Raw genomic sequence first — 25851 nt, 5'->3', positions numbered from 1 at the left:
TCATTTCCGGGCGCAAGGTGGCTGGGTCGGGGCTGGGTGGGTGAAATGGGGAGGAACCCGTGGAAGAGAACGAGTGTCACAGACGCTCTTGTCGAGTTTGGAGCTCTCCCCGCCATTTTAGTTGCGGGTCAAATTGCCCTTTTCTTGGTGCGGAGGTAAGTGGAGAAAAAGTCCTCCTTCTTTCCTCCCCGTCCCGGAAGAGCCCGAGACCGGTGAACTGTTCGGACGGTTAGAAGTAACGGCTAAAGCGGCTCCTCGGTGGAGGGCCTCTTCTCGGCCGCCCCTGTCCTAGGGTAACACTGAATGAAAAGGGTCCAGAATCTGGCTTATCGCTCTCTGAGGAACCTGAGAAAATCCCATTCTAATTTGAATTCCCTCCTCCTGCCTTTCTTCCTTCTGAGCTCTGACCCCCATACCCGCTCCTATTTTCACTTCTTCCCCTATGGACTTGGCTACTCTGCTACTACTCCTAAAGATGCGGGACAGATTTAGGAAGCCCTGGGGTCAAAGGTGAAGTCGATTATTGTGTCTGCTTCTAAATGGAAAGAGGGGAATAGGGAGAAGGGCTGGAAGGAGCTGACTGTCCCGTGGGTCTAGGAGAATAATCGAGACAGGGACTATCGTATAGACTGTTTAGGTTGTAACCTTAATGAGGAGAGTAAATGACTCAACGAAAAGGTGAGAGAAATCAGATTGGATTCTTATCATGGAGCGATCTTCAAATGCTCCTGCCCTCTCAACGCTTATATTTTCTTTCGAGTATCCCGTTCATTCAGCAAAATTAATTACCTGGGTATATATAAGCATTATTGCAATCACGCAAAATAAGCCTTCTCTTCTTAACCTCCAAATCACATTTAGTTGTGCTCATTACAATGTATGATCTATCTGCTACAACATTCCTAGGTAATTTGAATAGTTTAAGATATTTTCGAAACTTTAGCAGAGACATTGAGAAAATCCCACTGAAACACTCAAGTGGGAGGGTGATGTGATACATGATGTGGGGTTTTACACCAAATACAGGACGATAACAGGGTATCATAATTTATCCCCTCATTTGCAATCTATTGAGAACTATAATTCTTTCCATTCAGTCCTTGCAAAACATGGAGAAATTGCATCACTGGAGATTGGTGGACTAATGGATTTTTTTCCTGCTTACCCTAATAAGAAGAAAAATCAATACTCTCTAATTTATCCTATTATTTTTTCCACCTGCTAATTCAACATATATTCTTGCAAATAACCCAACAGTATTTTACTACAAAGTGAAAGGAAGTTAAAAAAAAAAAAAAAGATTTAGGAAGAAAAAAGTAGATTGCACAAAAGTATATATGTGTTATTTTAAAAATTGTGCTAAGTGGTAGGATTCTGAGTAGAACATAAGTAAAAGAAATGCCACTATGATTTAGTTGTCTGATTACCTGTTCTCCATTTGGAGATAGGTTGCCAGATCACAAATTCAATTATCCAGGGTTCCACTTTGGGGAAAAGTTTGTTCTTGATCTAATCTAGTGTTTTATTTATGACTACAACATGAAGATTTTAAAAGACTTGTTTAGCCTGACCATTAGACTTGCAAAATTCTCCTTATAGGAATCCTTTTTATGTCAGGCAGTAGCTCAAAGAGGGTCAGGTGAGGTATAGTGGATGGAGGATCAGGTTCTGGAAGGCTCATTTAAAATCTGTGTGTCGTGGAGAAGTCACCTTGCCTCTATTTCCTCAAATGTAAAATAAGCTACAATAAATCATGCCAGTTATCTTTGCCAAGAAATCGCCAAATGGGGTTACTAGAGTCACAGGTGTTACCCACTGAATAATATTGCATTAAACTGTGAAGGCTTTTTATCCTTTTAAAAATTGTTAATATAAAGCAGGAGTTTTTCCAACTTTTTTTGTGTGTTATGGTCATTTTTAGTCTGTTGAAGACCTTTACTCAGAATAATGTTTTAAAATGCATAGGCTTACAGTACAGATGAATTATATTGAAATCTAGATATCAATATTTAAAGAAGGAACAAAACAAGTTCCTACAACCCAAGTTAAAAACTCCTGCTTTAAAAGAAAACTTCAGTGAGCTGATTTTTTGCTAAATGATAGATATATCCTTCATAGCATTAAGTAAAAATAAGATTCTAAATCATAATTCAGTAGGTTTTTTTGTTTTTGTTTTGTTTTGTTTTTTGTAAAAAAGTATTTCAGAATTTTCTACTTCAGAAGCAATTATTTTTAAAACTGGCTCCCATTTCTAGTTTGAGTTTGACACACTGATCTACTCCAACCCCCTCATTTTATATATAAGGGAATTGAACCTTAGAATATTTGGTTGGTTATTCACACAAGAAATTAGTGACATAGGCAAGGTCTAAAATCCAAATCAGACTCCTAAGACTTTACTGTATATCACACTGTTTATTAAGACATATCTGTTTTTTCAAATTTACATATATGGTCTTGATTTCCTTCAGTTCATTTTCCAAAAAAATGTTAACCTTAAGTGGATCTTGAAAAGAGTAGTAATTTGTAAAGGAGTTTTTCTTAAATGTGAAAATTGAAAGAAATAGGGACTATCTTTTATTTTAAATTTTTTATTCGTTTTGAACTTAAATACAAAAGATAAAATTTTCATTTAAATAGCACAACACAGAGGATTTAATATGAAACCATGATTCCATTTCAGACTGTTTACTTAAAAATAAAAAATAAATTATGTAATAAATACTATGCGTTGTTTTAAAAGCTCTCCTGTTTTTCTGTTTCCTTCTGAATTTTTTGTTCTGCTTTACACTTTTTTCCCTCCCTTCCACTCTTATCTTGCCCTAGAAAAGGCTATTATTAAACAGATGTGTGTATATTTGTAAAATTTAACCCATGTATATTCACTTTGTCAAGTTAGCAAACATTAAGGACTATGTTCAAAGAAAGTTAATTTTGCTTGATTCTGGGAATAAAAATACAATCCCAAAAGAGAGACAACCAGTGCCTTTGAGGAAATATAATGGTGGACAATAACACATAAAAGAAAACTGAAAATTCATCTTGGCTAAATTGAGAACCAGAGCCTGAGGAGGAATAAGACATGATTTACCTGAGCCTTTCCTAAAAGTGGAGGTTCTTGGAGAAACTCATTAATGAGAGAAAAGGACAATAGGGATGTAGCATACTTTCAATAAGAGTTCACAAGATGGATAGCATCTTTTTTCATGGGTCTTTTGTAGTTGATTTGAGTATCATATTCACAATAATTCACAGTTGTTAAACAGTATTGATGTTATTATATACACTATTCTCTTGGTTCTGCTTATTTCACTCTCCATTATTTCCAGCAAGTCTATCCATGTTGTTGTTTTTTCCCCTAAAAAGAACCCAAGTCATCATTTCTTATAGTTCAGTAGTATTGTAGTACCATTGAGAAGACATCAAGAATTACATTGATAAAAGGAGTACATAGTTTGAATAGTAAACTAAAGTTGGCAGTAATAATAAAAATCATGTAACACTTAAGGTTTACATTTTATAGTTAACTTTCATCCTCCCAACAGCCTTGGGAAGTAAGTGCTATTCCCATTCTACAGATGAGAAAACTTTGTCAGAGATATTAAATGACCTTCCCACCTGTGCTATGTGAAATTTATCGTTTATCATAGAATCATAGTCCCATATATCTGAAAATGACCTGAGTTCATCTTAACCAATACTTTGCTGAAGCCACAATCTCTAAATTTCCAAGTGATCACCTATCTGGTGTTTACTTAAAGATTTCTATTGATGGGGCTGAGGGGGAGTGTGGGGATGTGGGGCTAGGGTGGGTATGGTTTCCCTCATTAGAACGTAAGCAAGCTCCTTAAGGGCAGAAATGTCTTTTGTCTTTGTATCCCGGTCAGTGCCTGACAGTGGATGTTTGCCTCCTTATTTGATTTGCTGTTCTGAGGAGCAAGCTATTTCAGAGTACCAAAACAATAATAAAACTTTACCAAAAAATTTCCTAACCCTAATTTAAATGTATGTTGTAAGTGAATATCTTGGCATATTTGGGCATCAAAAAACAAAAAGCACTCACATATATACACTGTGTAGATATGGGTAGATGTTTAATGTTTGTTGAATAAGCACGAGAAGTTATCTAAGTATAACCTGTGGTGCTGATGTGGCATCATAAGTTACCTTTCAAAACCCATGTATATTCACTTTGTCAAGTTAGCAAACATTAAGGATTATGTTCAAAGAAAGTTAATTTTGCTTGATTCTGGGAATAAAAATACAATCCCAAAAGAGAGACAACCAGTGCCTTTGAGGAAATATAATGGTGGACAATAACACATAAAAGAAAACTGAAAATTCATCTTGGCTAAATTGAGAACCAGAGCCTGAGGAGGAATAAGACATGATTTACCTGAGCCTTTCCTCAAAGTGGAGGTTCTTGGAGAAACTCATTAATGAGAGAAGAGGACAATAGGGATGTAGGATGTCTCAAAATGACAAAGTTAAAAGGGTTGAGAGAACTCAGGAGAGAGTATAAAGATTAGACAAGTCAGAAGATGATGAAGAGGAAGGGTGAATGGCCTCCTCCTTTCTTCAAAGATTCTGGGAAAAATTCCTTGAGGGAAACTCCAGAGCCAGGAGAGCAAAGGCATTGAGGGGACTTTCAAGATAAGGTAGTTGAGGCATGGTGGCAGAGTCCAAAGGGTCAATAGAAATCTTGATTAGTTCAAGATACTTGTAATGTTAATTCTAAGAGGAAACTTAGAAGAGTGAATTGAGTCTGTTAATACAAAAGTTGATATATGATACCCTTCCACCAAATTTACTTACCAATTAACATCAAGTACATGGCAGGATTTATGACTATAAAGAGGTGTAAGACAAAACTGTTTCCTAGCAACTGGAAAGAACAGAGAAGATGGCTAAGCTATTGCCAGTGATCTTGAAATATGAAAAAGCCAAAAGTCCCAATTACAGAAAGGGGAGCATGAATGTTACAAACTATGTCAGGAATCCTGACAGTTCTATCAGTTTGTTCAACTTTCCGTTGTGTCCATTTATGTCTTATTCTTATGGTATGCAGACCAGCCTAGGTTATCAAAGGCCATGATGTCAGTACCAATTGCTAGCTTGAAAAGCTAACCTGAAAAGCTTTGATTATTCAAGTTTGGAGAAGACTAAAGTTGACTACAAGTATTGGAAGTTTTCTTCCACAGCAACTCATGAAGGTAAATATTAAAGCATAGAGGTTTAATCATTAGATGAGTCATCTTTTAAAATATTTCTCAGGCTGCTGCTGTGGTTTTGCAGACTTATCAAATCTCATTTGGAATATTTTAATGGAGAAAAGACATAGGGACTGGTAACATAGGGAGAGAACTTGGTCTTCATTTCCCCTACCAAGGCAGCTTTGGGGCCAAGAGCTAACTTCCAAAGATGGAGCAGAAGAGATAACCTGATATTCTACAAGAGTCTACAGCTCAATCACTGTGTTAGTAACAAAATAGGAAAGAAACTTGGGTTATATAGGAAGGCTATAGTCACTAAGACCCACTTAGGCACATCTGATTAGTAACCCCCTTCTATTGTCAGAGGCCTGGAGATGTTGGGGTTTTACTAGCAAGTTAGTAAATTTACTGAGCATTGGGTTATAGGAAAGGGAAATGTATTTAGAATAGTCAGCCTACTAGACATGATTGCAAAGATCCTTTGAACCAGAGGATTTTTAAAATTCTCATTCTACTGTTCTCATTCTCATTCTACATTCTACCCTCAAAAGGCTGTAATGAGGCAACCATATATGACTGGATACTCAAGCTCTCATTACCAATAAGATGAAATTAAAGCAAACAAAATAATAGCATACAATGGGTCAGCATACAAATCCCATGATCAGGATGAGTTCCCAGCTTTCAAAGTTAAGATGGTGTGCCTCAGTCTGTCCATCAGGCCATTCTTTTTTTACTGTGTGCCACTTAGTTCTAAGTGCTGGGAATACAAAAGGTGTCTGTTCTTGGACTATACATTCTAATTAGTGAACATGTAAATAATACATATGCAGTGAAGGTCTGACCAATGGGAGCCCCATTCTCATAGTAGGTGTAACATGTTTTGCCTAATGTTGGGGGAAACAGAGAAACTTGCTTCTATAAAGACAATGTGTAATGAAAGGGCTCTGCTTCCTACCCATATTCTGATTATTTTTGGTCTCCTTATCATGTAAAGAGAATATCCAGCCAAGTTTTTTTCTCCTTGATAAATATATACCCCCAAAATATTTTGCCCTGATTCCTGATATGCAAATGAATCAGCTCCAGGAAGATCATTTAAAATCAGTAAAAGAACCCCTCTCAGAGGGACCCGAACATATTCTCCCTTTCAGTAGGAGCACACCTTCCTCCTTAATAAACTTATATCTCTTTACTACTCAGTGCTGCACTACTCCTGTAGAAGATAGACTCAGTTAATATGTATGCCTGAGTTTTATATCAGATCTCTTTTTCTTCTTTCCCCATTGTATTCAATAAAGCTTTTGTTTTACATGTTATTTTAAGCACCTGAACTTATAAAGAAGTTAATTTTCCCCCGTCTCTGCCTGGCCCAGGAACCTTTCCTTAAACATAAATTGGGTATCTGGACAAGGATTTAGCCTATTAATAGTTGCACCTATAATGAGAGAATTATAGAAAGCAAAGGGTCAATAGGGGAACCTTTTATCCTCCCAGGAGATACTCTTTTAGGCTCATATTGATCTGATTAGCCATAGATCTAACTTGACAGTCATGTCATTTTGGTTCCCTTTAAGAACAAAGGACAACAAACCAATGTGGATATTGTGTCTCAAAAGTCTTAATGTGTAATGTGGAAAGGGAAGGAAAAGTGTTTTCTGGGGAAAGCTTCCCATAAAAGGCAAGAACTGAGTTCATCCATGAAGAAAGCTAGAAGAACTAAGAATTAGAGGTGAAGAAATAGAACAAAGAGAGGTAAGAGGGAGTGATGTGGTTGAGGGACTGCAAGAGGATCAGTGTCACTAAATTTTTGAGTGTATTGAGAGGAATAAAGTAGACTAGAGAGGGAGACAGAGCCAAGATGATAAAGTAGAAGAAAGAAATACTGTGAGGCTACCTCTTTACCCCTACCCCAGTTCCTCTAAACAGATATAGAAAACATACCAGATTGAATCCTGATAAGAAAATCCAACAGAAATCACAGTAATTTTTTCAGCCAATCTTGGGAGATAAGTTTGTGGAAACTAGAGACAGGATCTGATGAGTAAAGGCTATGCAAAACATTCCAGCACAGAAAGAGACTTTGTACCAAAGAAAGAAGAGGTATAAATCTAGCCTAGAAGGACTTAAAATTTGTTCAGAGTTTAGGAATAGGTGAAAACTAATAGCTCTTTCTACCCAGATTTGGATCAAAGATCCAGGGAGTGATACGTAAGTGTAGCATTCTAAAAGGAGCAGTTGCATTAGGCACTAGGATGTGTCCTGAGTAAAGAACAAGTTTAGCGGTAAACTGCTGCTGTGTGGCTTGGTCCCCAGTAGTCTAACTTCCAACCCAATGGAAATACTTCAGTGGAATTACCACCGCAAGACTATCAGACCAGTTCTGTTACTCTACGCTAGCAGATTTTTGGCATCCTGGTGGTAAACTAATTCTAAGCACACTAGAAACTAAACGGATACAGTCCCTAGATCAGGAACTTCCAGAGTTCTGACCAGGAGGGTAGAAATCAGATTTTATCCTAGATCAAACCACTTTGAGATCATTGAAAGCTTGTAGGTCCCCAATCTGAGTTATTCCTGAAATCTTAGAATAACACAATAATCAGTACCCCAAGAGAGCAACCCATCCATTCCTTTTAGTAGTGGGAAAATGAAAAAATGAAAAAATGAAAAGTCTGAAGTCAGTAGGCTAGAAGAAAAAAACAATCCTACCATAAAAAACATGACAGAGAAGTTCAAAACATAAAACTAAAAGAATGACTCCAAGACATATACAAATAAAGCCTTAAGAAAAGCATAACTTGGGCACATATTCAATAGAATTTCTAGAAGAAATAAAGCAAGAGTTTTTGGTTTTTTTAATCAAGTTAGTGCTAGAGAAAAAAAAATCAGAAAAGAGATGGGAGCCAAGATGATGGAGTAAGTAGTAAATCACTGTAATTCTCCTTTATTTACCTCCAGTCATAAAATGCTGCAATACTCCGCTCCCTTCAGCAAATCATGGGACAGCAAAACCAGCAAAAAGACAAAGTGAAACAATCTTTGAACCCCCAAAACTTGGAAAATGGGCAGAAAAGGTCTGTCTTATTTGGCTAAAAGAAGAGTGCAGTTCAGGACCAGAAGACTCTCGGTAGCAAATCCCACCTCAGCAAAACAGTGGAAGATCCAGAGCCCCAGTGCAGTGGAGGGGATAAACTTCAATTGGAACCTCCATTCCCATCATATGCCTCAAAATAGGGGAACAGTTAAGACTCCAGCTCTAAGAACCTCTATTGTGAGTCACAATAGCTGTGGACAAACATACTAACCCTTAAGCAAAGAGCAAGCTACAGTACTTCAGTGTAGCCTTGGGTAAACAAGCAGCTGCTAGCTATCTAGACCTCTGTGTGCTTCATTTTATCCTGGGGAAAACACAGAAACACCTTAAGGCCTCAGCACATATCAGATACCAACTGTAGGATCCCAGCTCAGCAGTAGATAAGCTATCAGACCTTTATGACCTCCAGCAACTTCAGCCAAACCCCCCCCCCCCCCCACCCTACTTCCTCAGTATAGTACCAGACATGAGGGTTCCCCCATGGGCCTCAGGGCAAATTTAGTGCAGTACCAGATAAATAGCCAGGGCCTGCATTCCCTAGCACAAGAAGATTGAGAGTACTCTTTCTACTCTGGGAGCAGAGCTCAAATTTAAAAGAAAAAGATCCTCCCCAAAAAACAAAAGAAAGCCCCCAAAAGAATCTAATCATAGAAAATGATTATGATAACAAGAAAGATAAAGACAAACTCAGAAAAGGATAATGTCAAAATAATGTCAAAATAACTACTGGCAAAACCCAAAGAAAAATGGGAAGTGGTCTCAAGCCCAGAAGGAGTTCATAGGAGATCTTAGAAAGACATTTAAAAATCACATAAGAAAGGTAGAAGAAAAATTGAGGGGAAAATAAGACTGATGTGAGAGAATTATGAAAAAAAAGATTGGAAAAAGAAAGCAAAATTGCTTAAAAGAATAGAATTGGCCAAATGGAAAAAGAGATACAAAAGTCTACTAAAGAAAACAACTCCTTAAAAAGTGCAACTGGGGGCAACTAGTTGATATAGTAGATAGAGCATCAGCCCTGAAGTCAGGAGAATCTGAGTTCAAATCTGCCTCAGTCACTTACGTCCTGGCTATGTGACTCTGGGCAAGTCACTTAACCCTAATTACCTCAACTTAAAAAAAAAAAAAATTAGGAGGAAAAAACAAGAGAAGGATCCTTAGAGGTAGGATAGGTAAAGTAATAGCAGGGTAAGGTAGTGGGTAGAAGTAAAGTAGAGGAGTCGCAGGAACAGGAAAGAAAAGATACACAGAAACATAATAATGATCAGGAGTAGAATTTATTGGGGAAAAAGTAAGGGTAATAATCATTCATCTCAGACAAAGTTAAAGTTAAAATAGATTCAATCAAAAGAGAAAAATTAGGGAAACTCTACTATATGTCAGCCATATTAGTTAATATTGTTTTAGACTAAAACAATTAAATAGTATAAGGTTGGAATATTACTATGGTATAGGCAATGATGAATTGATGGATTTAGGAAAATATGGAAAGATTTGAACCTAAGAAGGATGATGTTATCCACCTTCAAAGAAAGGGAAGACAAACAAGTGTAAAATAATATTACATAGATGTATATGAATAAATATATGTATGTGATTATAGATATATATATATATATTCATGCATGTGTATATGTGTGCGTGTGTGTAAATATATCCAAGGGATAGTCTACCTGTCCCATCTATGGGGAAAGGAAGAAATCATGACCCAATAAGAGTAAAGAATACATAAAATATAAAATACAGAATTTTGATCATATTAAAATAAAAACTTTTTGTACAAACAAAGCTAATACAACCAAGATTAGAAGGAAAGCAGAAAGCTGAGAAACAATAAAAACTATCTAGTATTAGATTATAGTAGCCTTGTGTTTGATAAACCTAAAACTCTGGCTTTTGGGATAAGGACACACTATTTGACAAAAACCTGTGGGAAAACTGAAAAACAATAGACACAAACTAGATATATATCAACATCTTACACAGTCTACCAAGATAAGGTCCAAATGGGCACATGAGTTCAATATAAAGGGGGAAAATAAAGAAATTAGAAGAGCAAAGAATAGTCAGAAATAGAAAGCATTATGAAATATAAAATAGATAATTTTGTACATGTTAAATTAATTGTACAAACAAAACCAAGTTTAGAAGAAAATCAAAAAGTTGGGAAACAATCTTTATAGAAAGTGTCTCAGATAAAGGCCTCATTTCTCCAATATATAGAGAACTGAGCCAAAATTATAAGCAATTTCCCAATAGATAAAAAGTAAAAGGATATGAATAGGCAGTTTCAGATGAAGTTTTCACACCTATCAGATTGATTAATATCCAAAAAAGGAAAATGATAAATGTTGGAAAGGATGTGGAAAATTGGGATGCTATTGCATTGTTGGTGGAGTTGTAAACTGATCCAACTGTTCTATAGAGCAGTTCCCCATGCTCAAAGGGAAACCAAATTGCACCCTCCTTTGATTCAGAAATATCATTCCTAGGTCTATATCTCAAAGAGATCATTAAAAAGGGGAAAAGGACCTATGTGTGCAAAAATATTTATAGTAGCCCTTTTCATAGTGGCAAAATCTTGAAAAACTAAGGAGATGCTCATTAATTGGGCAATTGCTAAATAATGTGTGGTGTTTGAATATAATGGAAAACTATTTTGCAATAAAAAATGATAAATAGGCAAATTTCAGAGAAATCTGGAGAGACTTGTGTGAACCAATGCAAAGTAAAATGTGTAGAACTAGGAAAACATTATATATTGTATCAGGAATATTGTGACTCAGCTCTTTATAACACAAAGGGCTCACAAAGGAAAATACTATCCATATCCAATTAAAGAATTATGGACTCTGAATGTATATTGATGCATATTTATTTTCACTTTGTTATTTTTTGTTTTTCCCCCTTTTGATTTATTTTTTCTTTTACAACTGTAACTAATATGGAAATATGTTTTATATGATAATACATGCAAAAAGTGAGGAAAGGAGAAAAATTTGGAACTCAAAATCTTGTAAAAATGAATGCTAAAGGGCAGCTAGGTGGCACAGTAGATAGAGCACCAGCCCTGAAGTCAGGAGTACCTGAGTTCAAATCTGGTCTCAGACACTTAACACTTCCTAGCTGTGTGATCCTGGGCAAGTCACTTAATCTCAATTGTCTCAGCAGGAAAAAAAAAAAAAAGGTAAAAAAATTATCTTAACATATAATTGGGGGGAAATATTATAAAAAAAGAAATGAGAGTTATAACAGAAAGGATTGGAAAGAAATTGAACAGATGGCACAAAAGATGCAAAAACCTAACCAACCAACAAATTTCCTAAAAACGACAGTGGATCAAATGGAAGCCAATGACTCCATGAGACAACAAGAAGCATTAAAGTTAGAAGACTGAAAAAAAATAAAAGAAGATGTAAAACATCTCATAGCAAAATCGAAGCAAAGATATGGAAAACACATCAAGAAAAGATAATTTAAAAATCATTAGATTACCTAAAAGCCATAACCAAAAAAAGTCTAGATACTACATTTTAAAAAATCATAAAAGAAAATTGTTCTTATCTCTTAGAACCAGAGGACAAAGTATAAATAGAAAGAATCCATTAGTCACCTCCTAAAAGGAACCTCAAAAAAGAAAACTCCCCAAATCCAGATTGTTCAGATCAAAGAAAAAATACTCCAATCATCCAGAAAGAAAAAATTCAAGTATTGAGGGACCACAGTCAAGATTACTCACAATTTATAACTACTACTCAAACTTCAGTCAGACAAATAGTGTCTCTTAAGTGTCTACTATGTACTTAAAACCCTGTGCAAAGTGCTGAAAATACAAAGAAAGCCACCTCTTCCCTCCCCCCCCCCAAGTTTCTGCTCTCAAGAAGCTCCCAATTTAATGGAGGAAGATAACATTAAAACTATTATGTACAAATTACACATGTATGCACACAAACACACACATATACACATACACATTGAGGATAATCTCAGAGGAAAGGTGCCAAGTTTAAGAAGGACTGGAAAAGGCTTATTGTAGAAGGTAAGACTTTAAGACATGAAGGAAACCCAAGAATCTAGGAGGTAGATAAGAGGAGGGAGAGCATTCTATATTTTAGGAACAGCCAGTAAAAATGCTTGGAGTTAGAAGATAGTGGATCGTATACTAGGAAGAGTAAGAATGCAAGTGTCATTGGATCACAGAATATATGAAGGAGAATAAGGTATATTGGGGGCAGCTAGATGGCCCAGTGAATTGAATGTTAGGCTTGGCTTAAAGAAGACCTAAGTTCAAATCTAGCCTCACACAATTACTTGTTGTACAACCTTAGGCAAGTGACTTAACCTCTATTTGTCTTATTCTACTGGAGAAGGAAATGGCAAAACACTGTAATAACTTTGTATCAAGACTTGAAAAAGTAGGAGATGCCTAGGATATAAAAGAGCTTTAAAAGCCAAACAGTATATGATATGTAGTCAATAGAAGCTGCTGAAATGTGTTAAATTGGGTAGAGGGTGATATGGTCAAACCTGAATTTAGGAAACGCATTTTGATAGCCCAGTAAAAGATTGGAGTGGAGAAAGACTTAACGGCAAGGAGACCAATCATCAGGCTGTTGCATATGTAGTTAGGAGTGAGGTTGGAAGAAGAGAAAAAGGATCATATAGGAAAGATGTTATGAAGGTAGGAACAAGAAGACTTGGCCACTGATTGAATATGTTGGTTGAGATTAAAGAGTTGAGGATGATGCCTAGTTTAGGTGCCTGGGTAATTGAGAAAAAGTGGCACATTTGATAGTAATAGAGTTCGGAAAAGGAGTGGATATAAGGGAAAGAATAATGAGTTCAGTGTTAGATATATTGAATTTAAGATGTCTATGCAATGTCCAGTTCAAGATGTTACATAGGCTGGAGAAGTAAGACTGGAGTTTAGAAGAGAAGTTAAAGCTGAACAAATAGATCAGACAATCATCTATAGAGATAGAGTTGAAACCATGAGAGCTGGTGAAATCATGAAATGAAATAGTTGGAGGAACACAAGGAATAGGAAGTTTAGAATGATATATTTCAGAAAACAAAAGAATATAAGCTCACAACTAAGAATAACTTAACCGGTAAAACTGAGTATAATCTTATGGGGGAAGAAGACATCTTTAAGAAAATGGAGGACATCAATGCATTCCTGATAAAAAGACCAGAGCTGCATAAGAATTTGAAGTGCAAGCACAAAAATCATGAGAAATATTAAAAGGTAAATGTGAGACACTTGACCCACTCTCAGACACTAGCTGTGTGATAATTTCTATGTTCTAATACAGGAAGATGCTATTTGTCCCTTCTGAACTCCATCATCAGGAGTCATAGAAGGAGTCTAATTAGAAGACCCAAGAATTATGCTATTTTTGTCTTGATCTTAAAAGAAAAATTGAAAAGGAGGAGAAGAGGAATACAGGTGAGAGAGATGAAGGATAAATCTCATTTCATCAGGGTATATGCAAGTAGAAATCTGTACAAACAAGGATGAAGGAGGAGTGGGGAGCATGTGACACTTGAACTTCCCATTTGAATTAATCAAAGGAAAAAACACACATATATATTTAGGCACATTCAACAAGAGAAATGAAGAAAATAGAAGGAAGAGGGAGGAATAAGAGGAATGATAGATTAAGGAGGGGATTTGTTTTCCAGTCTTTTTCAATTGTGTCTGACTGCTTTGTGATTCTTTTGGAGTTTTCTTTTTTAAAGATACTGGAATGTCTTGACAGCTCATTTTGCAGATGAGAAACTGAGGCAAACAGAGTGAAGTGACTTGCTAAGGGAAACACAACTAGTAATTGTCTAAGGCCAGATTTGAAATTGGGAGATGAGTCTTTCTGACTCAGGCTCAGCACATTATCCACTGTGCCACCTAAAGAATCCAAAAAGCTTAGGTCTAAGCAAAACAAACTAGGGATGCACAACAATATTTATAGCAGCTTTTTATGGTAGCAAACAATTGGAAATTGAGGCAGTGCCCACCAATTTGAGAATGGCTGATCAAAGTATGATAAATGAATGTAATAGAATATTATTATGCTGTATGAATTTATGAAGGAGATAATTTCATAGAATCCCAGGAAGCCTTAAATTAACTGAAGCAGATTGAAGTAAATAGAGTCAGGAGAACAGTTTTTTTTTCTTTTTTTAAATTAAAGCTTTTTATTTTCAAAACATAAGCATGAATAATTTTTCGACATTGACTCTTGCAAAACTTTATGTTCCAAATTTTCCCCTCCTTTCCCTCACCCCCTTCTCTAGATAGCAAGTAATACAATACATGTTATCCAATATATGTATACATATTCATAAAATTGTCTTGCTGCACAAGAAAAATCAGATCAAAAAAGAAAGAAATGACAAAGAAAACAAAATGTAAGCAAACAACAACAAAAAGAGTGAAAATGCTATGTTGTGGTCCACACTCATTTCTCACAGTCCTTTCTCTGGGTGTAGATGTCTCTCTTCATCACAAGATTATTGGAACTGGCCTCAATCATGTCACTGTTGGAAAGAGTCACATCTATAAGAAATGATCATCATATAATCTTGTTGTTGCTGTGTATATCTGTTCATTTCATTTAGCATCAGTTCATGTAGGTCTCTCCAGGCTTCTCTAAAATCATCCTACTGATTGTTTCTTATAGAACAATAATATTCTATAACATTCATATACAATAACTTATTCAGCCATTCTTCAATTGATGGGTATCCACCCAGTTTCCAGTTTCTTGCTCCTACAAAAAGGGCTACCACAAACATTTATGCACATGTGGGTTTCTTAGAACAGTTTATATAACATGAATAAATAGTCATGGAAAAAAATTATCCAAATCACTATTGATGAAAGAAATGCAGATTAAAATAACTCTGATCTATTACTTCATACCTGTCAAAATGGCTACTATGAGAAGAAAATAACATGTTGGAGGGTATGTGAGAAAATTAAAACCAATATATTATTAGTGAAGTTGTACCACTCTGGAGAACAATTTGCAACTATGGCCAAAGGACTATAAAACCATGCATACCCTCTGACCACATTACTAGATTTGTATCCCAAAGGAATAAAAAAGAAAAAGGACCTACCTGTACAAAAATATTTATAGCAGCTCTTTTAATAGTGGCAAAGAATTGAAAAGTAAAAGGGATATCCATCAGGAAGTTGCTGTAACAGAATACTATGCTTTAAGAAATGATGACCAGAATGCCCTCAGAAAACCATGAAAAGACTTACATGAACTAATAAAAAGTGAAATAAGCAGAACCAGAAGAACATCGTGTGTGTGTGTGTGTGTGTGTGTGTGTGTATACATATATATATATATATATATATATAGTAATTAGCAATATTATCTGATGATCTACTATGGATAGCTTAGCTATTCTCCACAATACAATGATACAAGACAATTCTGTAGGACTTTTGATGAAAGGCATTGTCCAAATCCACAGAAAGAACTGGTAAAAGCCTAAAGACAGATCAAAGAAACTGCACTCTATTTTTCTTTTCTTTTTTTAAATTTGTGTTTTCTTTCACAATGATTTACGTAGAAAATTTTAAATTACTATACATGTATAACCGATATCAAATTGCTTGCCTTCTCAATGGCAGCTGGGGAGGGGGAAAATTAGAGGAAAAAGAGAATTTGGAACTCAAAATTTAAAAAAAAGATTAAAGTTGTTTTAACATATAATTGGGGATAAAATGGTAACTTTGGAGAAAGTTGTCATTAATTAAATGATGAAATTGGAAGCTAGATGTATAGAAGTGAGTGAGAGAAAAAGTGGAGGCTCCAGATATATGGATAGTTTTCTTGAGGAATTGAGCTAAGAAGGGGAGAAGAGATAGAGGATGATAGCTGCCAGGATAGTAGGATCAAATGAGGTTTGTGTTTCAAGGATGGGGTGCCTATGAGTGTATTTGTAGGGAACAAGGAAGAAGTCAGTAAATAGAGAAAGACTGAAGGTGAGAAAGTAGGAAGGATAGTGGTGACAATTTTCTGGAGAAGTAAGGAGGGGATCAAGGATACATATAAAGGGGCTGAACTTAGCAAGGAGAAAATTGTTATGTCATCTGAGAATGGAATAGAGGAGAAATAGTAAAGAAAGATATCTGAATGATGTGAGATGGGGTGGCGGTGAAGGAAGAGCTGCTCTTTGTACATGATCTATCTCATAGTATCCAGATGGATTTAGAGCTGAAAGAACCTTCAAAGATCATCCTAGTCCAGTGGTTCTCAAAGTATGGTCTAGAGAATTCTGGGGATCTCTGAAATCCTTTTAGAGAGTCTACAGATTCAAAAATAGTTTTTATTTCCAATATGGTAAATGTCTATAAATATAATCCAGATAAACAAAAACGCTTTGGAAATATCATCAATAATTTTTAATAGGATAAAGATACTGAAAACAAAAGTTTGAGAACCACTGATCTAGTCTATCTCTTTGTAGCCCAGAGATGCTTAGTGACTTGTCTGTTATTGTCCATGTGGAAAACACCAGAATTAGAGTGAGAGTCTATGTCTTTTGACTCCAGAGCCATCATTGATCACTTATTTTCCCAAGCTGCCTCTGGTTTAATTCGGTGCAGAGGGAAGGAATGGTGTCCATTTTTGAAAACTGGAGACAATGTTAGCTCTTCTACTTCTCCATCCCTCCAGCACACATAAACCTACACTCTCAGAGATATGTCAAGGAAGAAACCTCTGGTAACTATAAACTCCTTGCCAGAGGACTGCTTTTTATCCCTAATCCTTACTTTATATAGCTTCAAAACTTTTGCAGCATTTCCTTTGTTCTTGAAGAGGATGAAAATGACATCACTACGTATAGTGTGTCCAATTGTGGCTGATCAGACCAATATGAACACATAAAGCTCAGCCACAGGTCAGACACACATGAACATCTGGGTGGAAATGTCTCTAAATTTGATCATCTCACATTTCTTTTGGGCTACTGCAATTCTCCTTCACTCATAGAATACATCTTCCTGTGATGGGGGCATGCCATGCCCCAGTCTTTGCCAGCATATCTCATGCCAAGCAATCAGTTTCAAAGTGAGAGTGTCCTTGTATTCCTTCTTCTGAACATCACGTGAATGTTCTTTGTATGAGTTACCCTTAAAACAGAGATAGCAGGAAGCCTTGTGAAACGTGTTTGGTGGTATGGTGGATAGAGTGCTTGGCTTGGAATCAGGAAGGCTGAGTTCAAATCCACTTCTCAAACACTTACTGTGTGACTCTAGACAAGTCAGTTAATTAATCTAAAATTTCATTCACTCTACTCTTTTGCCACTCTCGATTAACAGCATGTTGGAACCTCTCCTATTTTGTCTTTTAGCTGCTTTGTCTTGAGAGTATTTGTTATATTTTCTCAGACAGTAGGTGATTAGTCCTTTTTTTTCCTCAATACTTCAGTCCTTAGTTTAGGTGATAAAGTTTTGGTCCAGAATTACTAATCTTTACAGTGTAATTTCACATTATCCAAGGGGTACAATATACAAACCTGTAGTCAACTAGGGAAAATTGGAGCGGGGAGGAGGGGGAGTCACTTCTCATTTCAAAATGTATATAAGAAAGTTCAGTTTCCTTCCAAAAAATTTTGCCATCAATTCTGTACTTTTTCAAAATTTCCCACTTTTAAAGTTACCACATAGTATAAGTATTACTCTTATCTTTTCTGTTTTCTTTTTCATATGTGTATACTTAGTTTTCTTTCTTTTAAAAATGGTGATGATTTTCTTTTACTGTCTCTTCCCAGTCCCTTCTATCCTCTCTCCTACAAAACAACTAACTCCAATTAGGGAAAGCAAATGAACACATTGGCTTGATGAAACTATATGTTACTTCTACCTTTCCTATACTATTTTTTTGGTTAAGAGGTGAAGGCATATTTGATCATCATTACTTTATAATCATAATCAGTCACTACCTTGAACAGAATTCCGAAGCCTTTGTTATTTTCTCTTTCATTTGGAACTAATATCCAAGGTTTCCCAAGACCCTGAACTCATACAGACTGGATATTTTATTTATTTATTTTTGGCCTACTAGCTCTACCTGCAGATATCTGGGAGAAATCACTTAATATTTTCATGGTATAGTTTGTATGTAGTTTTCCCCAAATGTGGGTGAAAGGGGTTGCCAGCTCCTGAATAAGTAGTAGCACATGCAGATTAGGTATGAGAGCCCTTTTTTATTCCACAGACAAATGCAAGACATAGGAATTTATGGCAGACACTACAACAAAAAGAAGATTCAAATAGTTCATCAGGTCACCTTAAAAGGGAACTGAAATTAGAATAGCCATTAGAAAACCCTTTGACATTTCAGTGAATTCTTCTTTTCCAGAATCCTACATAATACCTTCTAAAACTCAAGGCTTAGACTTCTTCGGGTAGGTACTATATTATCTCTTTCCTCCCTCCTCACATTTTCCGACTTTCTATACCTGGAGTTAGATCCCCATAGGACAATTACAATTTTTCCTCCCTGGAATCTAAGTTAGGGAGATTTAAAAAAAAAATACTGTCACTCATGAGACCCCATCTGTAGTTCTACTCTTTGATTATCAATCAGCCAGCCAGAATTAATTCACTTTCAGAAACTCAAATCTTCCAGGCTTTCATATTTAGTACTGTTATCTTCTCATCAATGTGGGAATTTGGAAGATCAGTAAATTAATTCCCCTTTTTATCCTACCTAAAGACAATTCCTTTCACCGCCATTACATTGACTAGCTAGTGGAATCTCCTGCTGGAATGCAACTGTTGAAATGATCCAGTAAACAGAGGACTAGGAGACATTGTCTGATGCTTTCAACCATTCTCACTTTATTTCTATTATGATGTGGTCTGATTTCATACAGTGATCAAAATGCTTTACATTTCCTATTTATACCTCATAAAAACACCGTATGAAATATTTAAGATGCAAGAACAAAATGAAAAAGTCTCAGCCCTCAGGGAACTTAAATTCTATGGTCTAGAGATAAGTAAATTATGAAATCATAAAGTATGAATTATGGAAATAATGACTACTGGGAAAATTAGAAAAGCTTATCAGAGAAGGTGCCCCATGAGCTGATCTGTAAAGGAAGCCAAGAAGCAAATGCAAGAAAGGGTTTAATTTGAAATTTAATATTATTATTTATTATTATAAATTTGGGATATTATTATTATTTATTCTAGACAATGCTTTATGTAAAGATAAGGAGCATAGAGAGATGGAATGCCAAGTTAAGGGAACAACAATTAGGTGAGTTTGGCTGGAATGCAAAGTGTTTGAAATAGAAAATCAGCTAGAGCTAGATCATGAAAGGCTTTGAATGGCAAGCTAAAGAGTTTGTAATTTTATTCTAAAAGCCATAGAGGACTTGAATAACCTTTTTGAGGAGAATAGTGATGTGATCAGATTTGAGTGGCAGAAGATTTTTTGAGATTTAGAGAAAAAAGACACTGTTAGTTGTGAGTTCAATTAGGATTATAACAGTCTTGGTGAAAAGTGATAAAGGCCAGAGGAAGGTGATAGGCATGAGATAGAGAAAATGGGTAAATATAAAATATGTTGTGGAGCTAGAATCAGCAAGATGTGGGAACTGATCATATACTGGTGTGAAGGAAAGGGAAGAATCTAGGACAGGGGCTCCTAGCCCTTTTTTGTGTCATGGACTTCTTTGGCAGTCTAATGAAACCTGTGAACCTTCTTTCTCAGAATAATGTTTTATTGCCTTCATTCCTTTTAGGAGGAAAAGCTAAATTTCAGTTAGAGGTGAGTGAAAATGATAATGTAATTTTTTCTTTCCAAGTTCATGAACTCCAGGTCAAGAACCCCTGCTTTAGGATGACTTTGAGTTGGAAAGCTAGCTTGCTAGATAGCTAGATAGATAGATAGATAGATAGATGGTCAAAGAGACAGAAAGAGAAATATGATTGGCTATAAATCAATGAATAAACATTTAGGATCCTCCTATGTGCCAGGCATTATGCTGGGCATTGGGGATACAATATGTAAACAAATATATACAAAGCAAGCTATATACAGAATAAAAAAGAAATAATTAACAGAGAGAGGTAAGGGTAGGAAAAATTAGGAAAAATTTCCTATAAATGATGGGATTTTAATTGGGACTTAAAGGGAGTTAAGGAATTCAGCAGGCTTAATTAAGGAAGAACATTCCAGGCAGGGAGAACAGCCAGGAAAAATGTCTGGGGCTAAGATAGAGCATTTTATTGGTGGAGAAGCCAGGAGGCCAGTGTCCCTAGATAGAAGAGTACCTTTTGGGGAATAAGGTGTAAGAAGACTGGAAAAGTGGCAGGGAGATATGTGTTGAAGGGCCTTTGAATACTAAGCAGAGCATTTGTATTTGACCCTGGAGGTAATAGGGAGCAATTGGAGTTTATGAAGTGGGAGAGTGGCAAGGTCAGATCTGTGTTTTAGGAAAATCACTGGTGTGATTGAAGTGGGGAAAGACCTGAGGTAAGCAGACCCACAAGCAGACTATTGGAATAGTCCAGTGATGAGGGCCTTCATTAGAATGGCGGTAATGTCAGAAGAGGAGTGTATATGAGAGATCTTGTAGAAAAATAAATCCTAGAAAAGGAACTTCAAAATTTGAAGGAAAAAAAGAGGATTTAATGATTTGGCAAGGGGGCACTAATAATTGGGAACTAGCATTTGAACTGAGCCAGGAATTCTAAGATGTGAAAATTATAAGTAAGTGTATTCCAGGCATGATGGACAGTCAGTCTTTACAAAGGCACAAATGATAGATGAAATATTGTTCACACAATATTGTTCGAGTGCTGGGCATAGCATCAGTTTGAGGACAGTAACAGATCTCACTGTTATTAAATCCAAGTCATTAAGCTCAAGAACATGGTGTTGTGGGTGCTAATCTATAAGACCTAGCTTATGTACGAAGGTACATGATTATTAACTGTTCATCAATTTTAAAAAATCATTTTTCAAGTCAGGTGTCCTAGGTTTTAGTTAAGGAAATAAAGTCACCTTATAGAGAGTCATAGTACATAGATATAAACCCTGATGTCATCTGCTATACTTTAGAAATACTCAAAGGCCCATATTTGTATTTTTCTCATATTACTATAGCCACCATTGGGGGGAAGGGGACATTTTCCCATAAGAAACATTCTCAAGAGGGCATAAGTAACAGTAATAATAAGGCTACATTTTATCTTATAGGATATAGGTGATATAATACTAACTTGAATAGCAAGTGGTGTCAACTTGAGATTCATCTCTTGTGATATCTAAAGCAATCAATTAGTCAATCAATTAACAAGTTAAAAATTATGCATGTACTATATGCCAGGTACTATGGATACAAATACAATGAATGAAACAATCCCTACTTACAAGAAACATTCATTCCAATGCAGGAGACAAGTACATATATAAACCTATACCATGTAAATATGTAGTGGGGTTCTAGCACATGCCTAGACTCTTGACTACTTGCTAAGCTGTTGACTAGTGCAATTAAAAGGAGGTGGGGAATGAATCATGTGTGAGGAATAGAGACCAGATCACAGTGAAGGAAGGGGACAGATATAGTGAGGACAAAAAGATAAATTAGGGTGAGTTTTTTTAAGAGCTTTAGAAGCTAAACAGAAGAATTCATATTTTAAAAACAAATTGAAGTCCCTAAAGTTGACTGAGTAAATGAGTGACATGGTCGGTTATGAATATAGTTTTCAGGATGGACTCAAGTGATTTGAGGTAGAGAGACCAATTAGTAGATTGCTGTAATAATCTACATTATTGAGATTATTGAGACATTAAGGGCCTGAACTAAGGTGGTAGCTGTGTGAGTGGAAAGGATTTACTAGATTCAAGTTATGTTGTAGAGATAGAGACAGCAAGATTTGGGCAATGATTATGTACTTGGGATATAAGACTGAGGAGTAAGAAAAAAATACTGAAATTGTAAACTTGGGAGACCAGGATGGGGTGCCTTTAACAAATACAGAAAATTTAGAAGAGGAAAGGGTTTAGGGGGAAAGATAACATGTCTAGTTTTAGATATGGTAAGTTTAAGATGTCTCCTGGACATCCATTTTACATGAGGCAGTATGATGTTTTAGAAATGAGATAATACTTTTGAAGTCAAGCCTTTCAAGTTCTGCCACTGACAAATACTGTCTGTATGTCTCAGAGGCTCTCCACCAGTCAGTAAGTCACCATCCATATGTGGGACCACTGGTCACAATAAATGGAGAAATTCTGAATGTTTGGATAATTTCACTTACCCTGGCAGTACACTCTCCAGGGCTGTCCCACATAAATCATGAGGTTGACATATGCATCACCAGAGCTGGCTCAGCATTTGGTAGATGCCAAAAGAAACCATGGGAGAGAAGAAGCATTAGGCTGCATATCAAGGTGAAGGTCTCCAGGGCCCTTGTGCTGACTACACTGCTGTCTATCAGCACCATGCCAGAAAATTGAATGTTATCCACTTGAGTTGTTTCCAGAAGATCCTGAAGATTACCTGACAAAATAAGGCACCAAACATGAGGTCTTATCTAGAGTTTAAGTGCCAGGCATTCTAATTCTAGTGCAGAGAGCATAATGCCAATAAGTTGGCATGAAATTCTAATGCTAAACACACACTTACCCCCCAAAAACTATTATATGGAGAACTTGCAAAAGGTAAATGCTTATATGGGGTCAGAAGAAGTGGTATAAGGACACTCTTTGCAGATCTTTAATATTGACTGCCTGACATAGAAATCTGACCCAGGATCATCCAGGATGGCTTGACAGTAAGGAGACACTGTACTCCATGAGCAAAGCAGAATCATAGGAGAACAAAAGAAACATCAACTGTGCAAATGCAGAGCTACTTCCACTCTAAATGTTCTAATGGACCACTTGTGCTTTTCAAACTTTAATTGGACTGATCAACCATAGCTGAACATACTGTGCTCTAATTCCAACATTAGGATATCATTGATCTTTAAAAATGAAGGATGAGGGCAGCTAAAAGGCACGTGGGATAAGAGTACCAACCCTGAATTTAGGAGGATCTGGTTCAAACTGGCCTCAGACACTTAGCACTTACAGTTATGTGACCTTGGGCAAGTCACTTAACCCCTCAGTTGCCTCAAAACACACACACAAAAATTTAAAAATTGAAAATAAAAGATGAACAACATATGACTCAGGACAAATTACTTCATTTCTCAGTGACCCTAAACAATTCTTTAAACCCTCAATTGCAGAGGAGTTGGTAGGACGAGGAAGTTTCTCACAAGGAATTCACTACACTTATGGAATCCCTAAAATAGAGAAAAACAAAATGAAGCCAGGAGGTAGGTGAACTTGTCAAGGGACAGATGGGAAGAAGAGGGTCAAATGCAGAGCCATAAGAGCTATCAACTTAGAGAGCAAGAGGAGAACTAGTGAGAAGGGATGTTCCTAGATGTAGAAGGACCAAGAAAGATTAATGTTGCAGGTCAACCAATATTGAATCACAGATTTAAAGATGGAAGAGGCCTCAGAGATGATCTAATCCAAGCCTCTAATTTTACAGATGAGGAAACTGAGCCAGGAAGGTTAAATGACTTCACCAAATGGCCACAAATCTAGCACTTTCCCCCCATGCATCAATGAAGAAGACATGATAATTCACAGCAAATCTTTGAAAATGTCAAGAAAGATGAGACTTGAAAAGAGGCAACTGGTTTTGTGAATTACAAGGTCAGTGATGACCTTAGAGAGTTTTCAAGAGGTTGAAATGTGAATGGTTAAGAATAGGGAAGCATTAAGTACATTATTCCCTCTAAAAGTTTTGAAGTATATGAGAGGAGAAAATGAGGAGGGTTATCTGGTGGATAAGAGGTGTGGAAGAAAGATTAAAGATAAATAAATGAGGAGATGATGGATGAAGCAAGATCCAAGAGGAAATGGGAGGATGAGAAGTGGAATAGGATTAAAGGCACAGGACACAGGTACATTTGTCCCCTGTAACTGGAGGAGAAAATAGTTGAAGATAGAGTTTGAAGCATAGAAGAGGGAAGTTGTCCCCTGTAACTGGAGGAGAAAATAGGTGAAGATAGAGTTTGAAGCATAGAAGAGGGAAGATTCTCAAAACAATCCTACCTGTTCTCTAGTTGAGGAGACTGAAGTTCTAGTCTAGGGTCACACTTTGAGGCTGGATTTGAACTCAGGTCTTTCTGACTCCAGACCTAGTATTCTATCCACTGCACCACCAGCTACCTCATATAATATCTGTTTCTAGTATTTCCACTCAATGTTAAATTCAGCCTTAGTTCAAACCACTGTCAGATGTCTTAAGGCACCAGGTTGACTTAGCTCATCAAGCTAAATTTCTATCTTGATTCTTATCTCCATAGTACTCAAATTGTAATCTGAAAGAAGTAGAGCTATTTCTGTCCCAGAAATAAATGGTGGCAAATTTATACAGCCTTTCATCAACAAATTCAATCCATCTAACATTTAAGTCCCTACTATATTCAACTTATTCTTTTGGCCCTCAAGATGACTTTCCTTGCTCCATCTTACAAGAATTATTCCTTTTCAGCTTTAAACCTGCTCCACAATTCTAGGGTCTCTTTGCCCAGGAAAAATGATTTTCTCTTCTTTTCATAGAATGGAAGCAGAAATTAACTGGCATCTAATTCATCCAAGTGTTTGAGAATACATACCAATAATATTAAGGCATTCTCTGACAAAAACAAGAACCTGATGTCATTGGAATCATATAGAATTTTACTTCACTTGGAATCATTATTGATAGAGTTATCAAAAAAAAAAACAATGAAGGAATTCTTATTGAATGGTGAAATTATTTATTTTGGGGTATATATGAGTACAGTATGTGTGGTTTACCTCCTTAAAAATTGTTTTCTAAAATATAGAGGGCAAGAATCCAAGGAAATAATTATGATCTTAACAGCTTACCATGAGTGGGAAATTTCATTTTTTAAGTATTGAAGAGTACATGCTAATTGTTATTCCCAGGCATGAATTAATCTCCCAAAGATATCCATCTGAGAACATTCAGATAGATGTTCCAACAAGTACCACAATCTGCATAGACCTGTAAAGACTTTTCTATTATTAATCAATCCATCCCCAATGCATTATCTAGGCATGTTTATTTTTCATGAATCATAAGTCATCTTGTTGTCAGGGAAATGTGTCTGTGATTTTGCTCCATATTTTCCCAGTTTCTATGGTACTGGAGGATGATTTTTTTCAATTTAAAAACTTGCAGATTTAAAGTTGGGAAGAACCCTAGAGACCTAGTCCAATGTATTCATTTTACAGATGAGGAAATTGAGGCCCAGAATGATGAAGTGACTGGACTGCAATTATTCAAGTGATCAGTAACAGAACTGGAATTTGAAGTGAGATTCTTTGATGTAAAATCTGGTATTCTTTCCATTATGCCAAGGGCCTCTCCTTAAAGCCCCAAAACCCAATAATTTTAGAGATGAAAGGCTTATAATTATGATAA

The 25851-nt window shown here is 36.2% G+C and overlaps 2 long non-coding RNA genes across 2 annotated transcripts; both read left to right on the top strand.

Annotated features, from left to right (window-relative positions):
- Nucleotides 1–12: 12 nt before the first annotated feature.
- On the top strand, nt 13–25851 carry LOC127548139 (uncharacterized). Its single transcript, XR_007950324.1, has 2 exons — nt 13–155; nt 25662–25851. It is a non-coding gene; the product is annotated as an uncharacterized LOC127548139 (long non-coding RNA).
- On the top strand, nt 3807–13936 carry LOC127548140 (uncharacterized). The gene is made up of 2 exons (XR_007950325.1): nt 3807–5213; nt 8175–13936. It is a non-coding gene; the product is annotated as an uncharacterized LOC127548140 (long non-coding RNA).

This window comes from Antechinus flavipes, chromosome 2 (assembly GCF_016432865.1).
Source record: "Antechinus flavipes isolate AdamAnt ecotype Samford, QLD, Australia chromosome 2, AdamAnt_v2, whole genome shotgun sequence".
In the NCBI taxonomy this organism is placed as follows: domain Eukaryota; kingdom Metazoa; phylum Chordata; class Mammalia; order Dasyuromorphia; family Dasyuridae; genus Antechinus; species Antechinus flavipes.
This window is presented reverse-complemented; position numbering and strand designations above follow the sequence as displayed.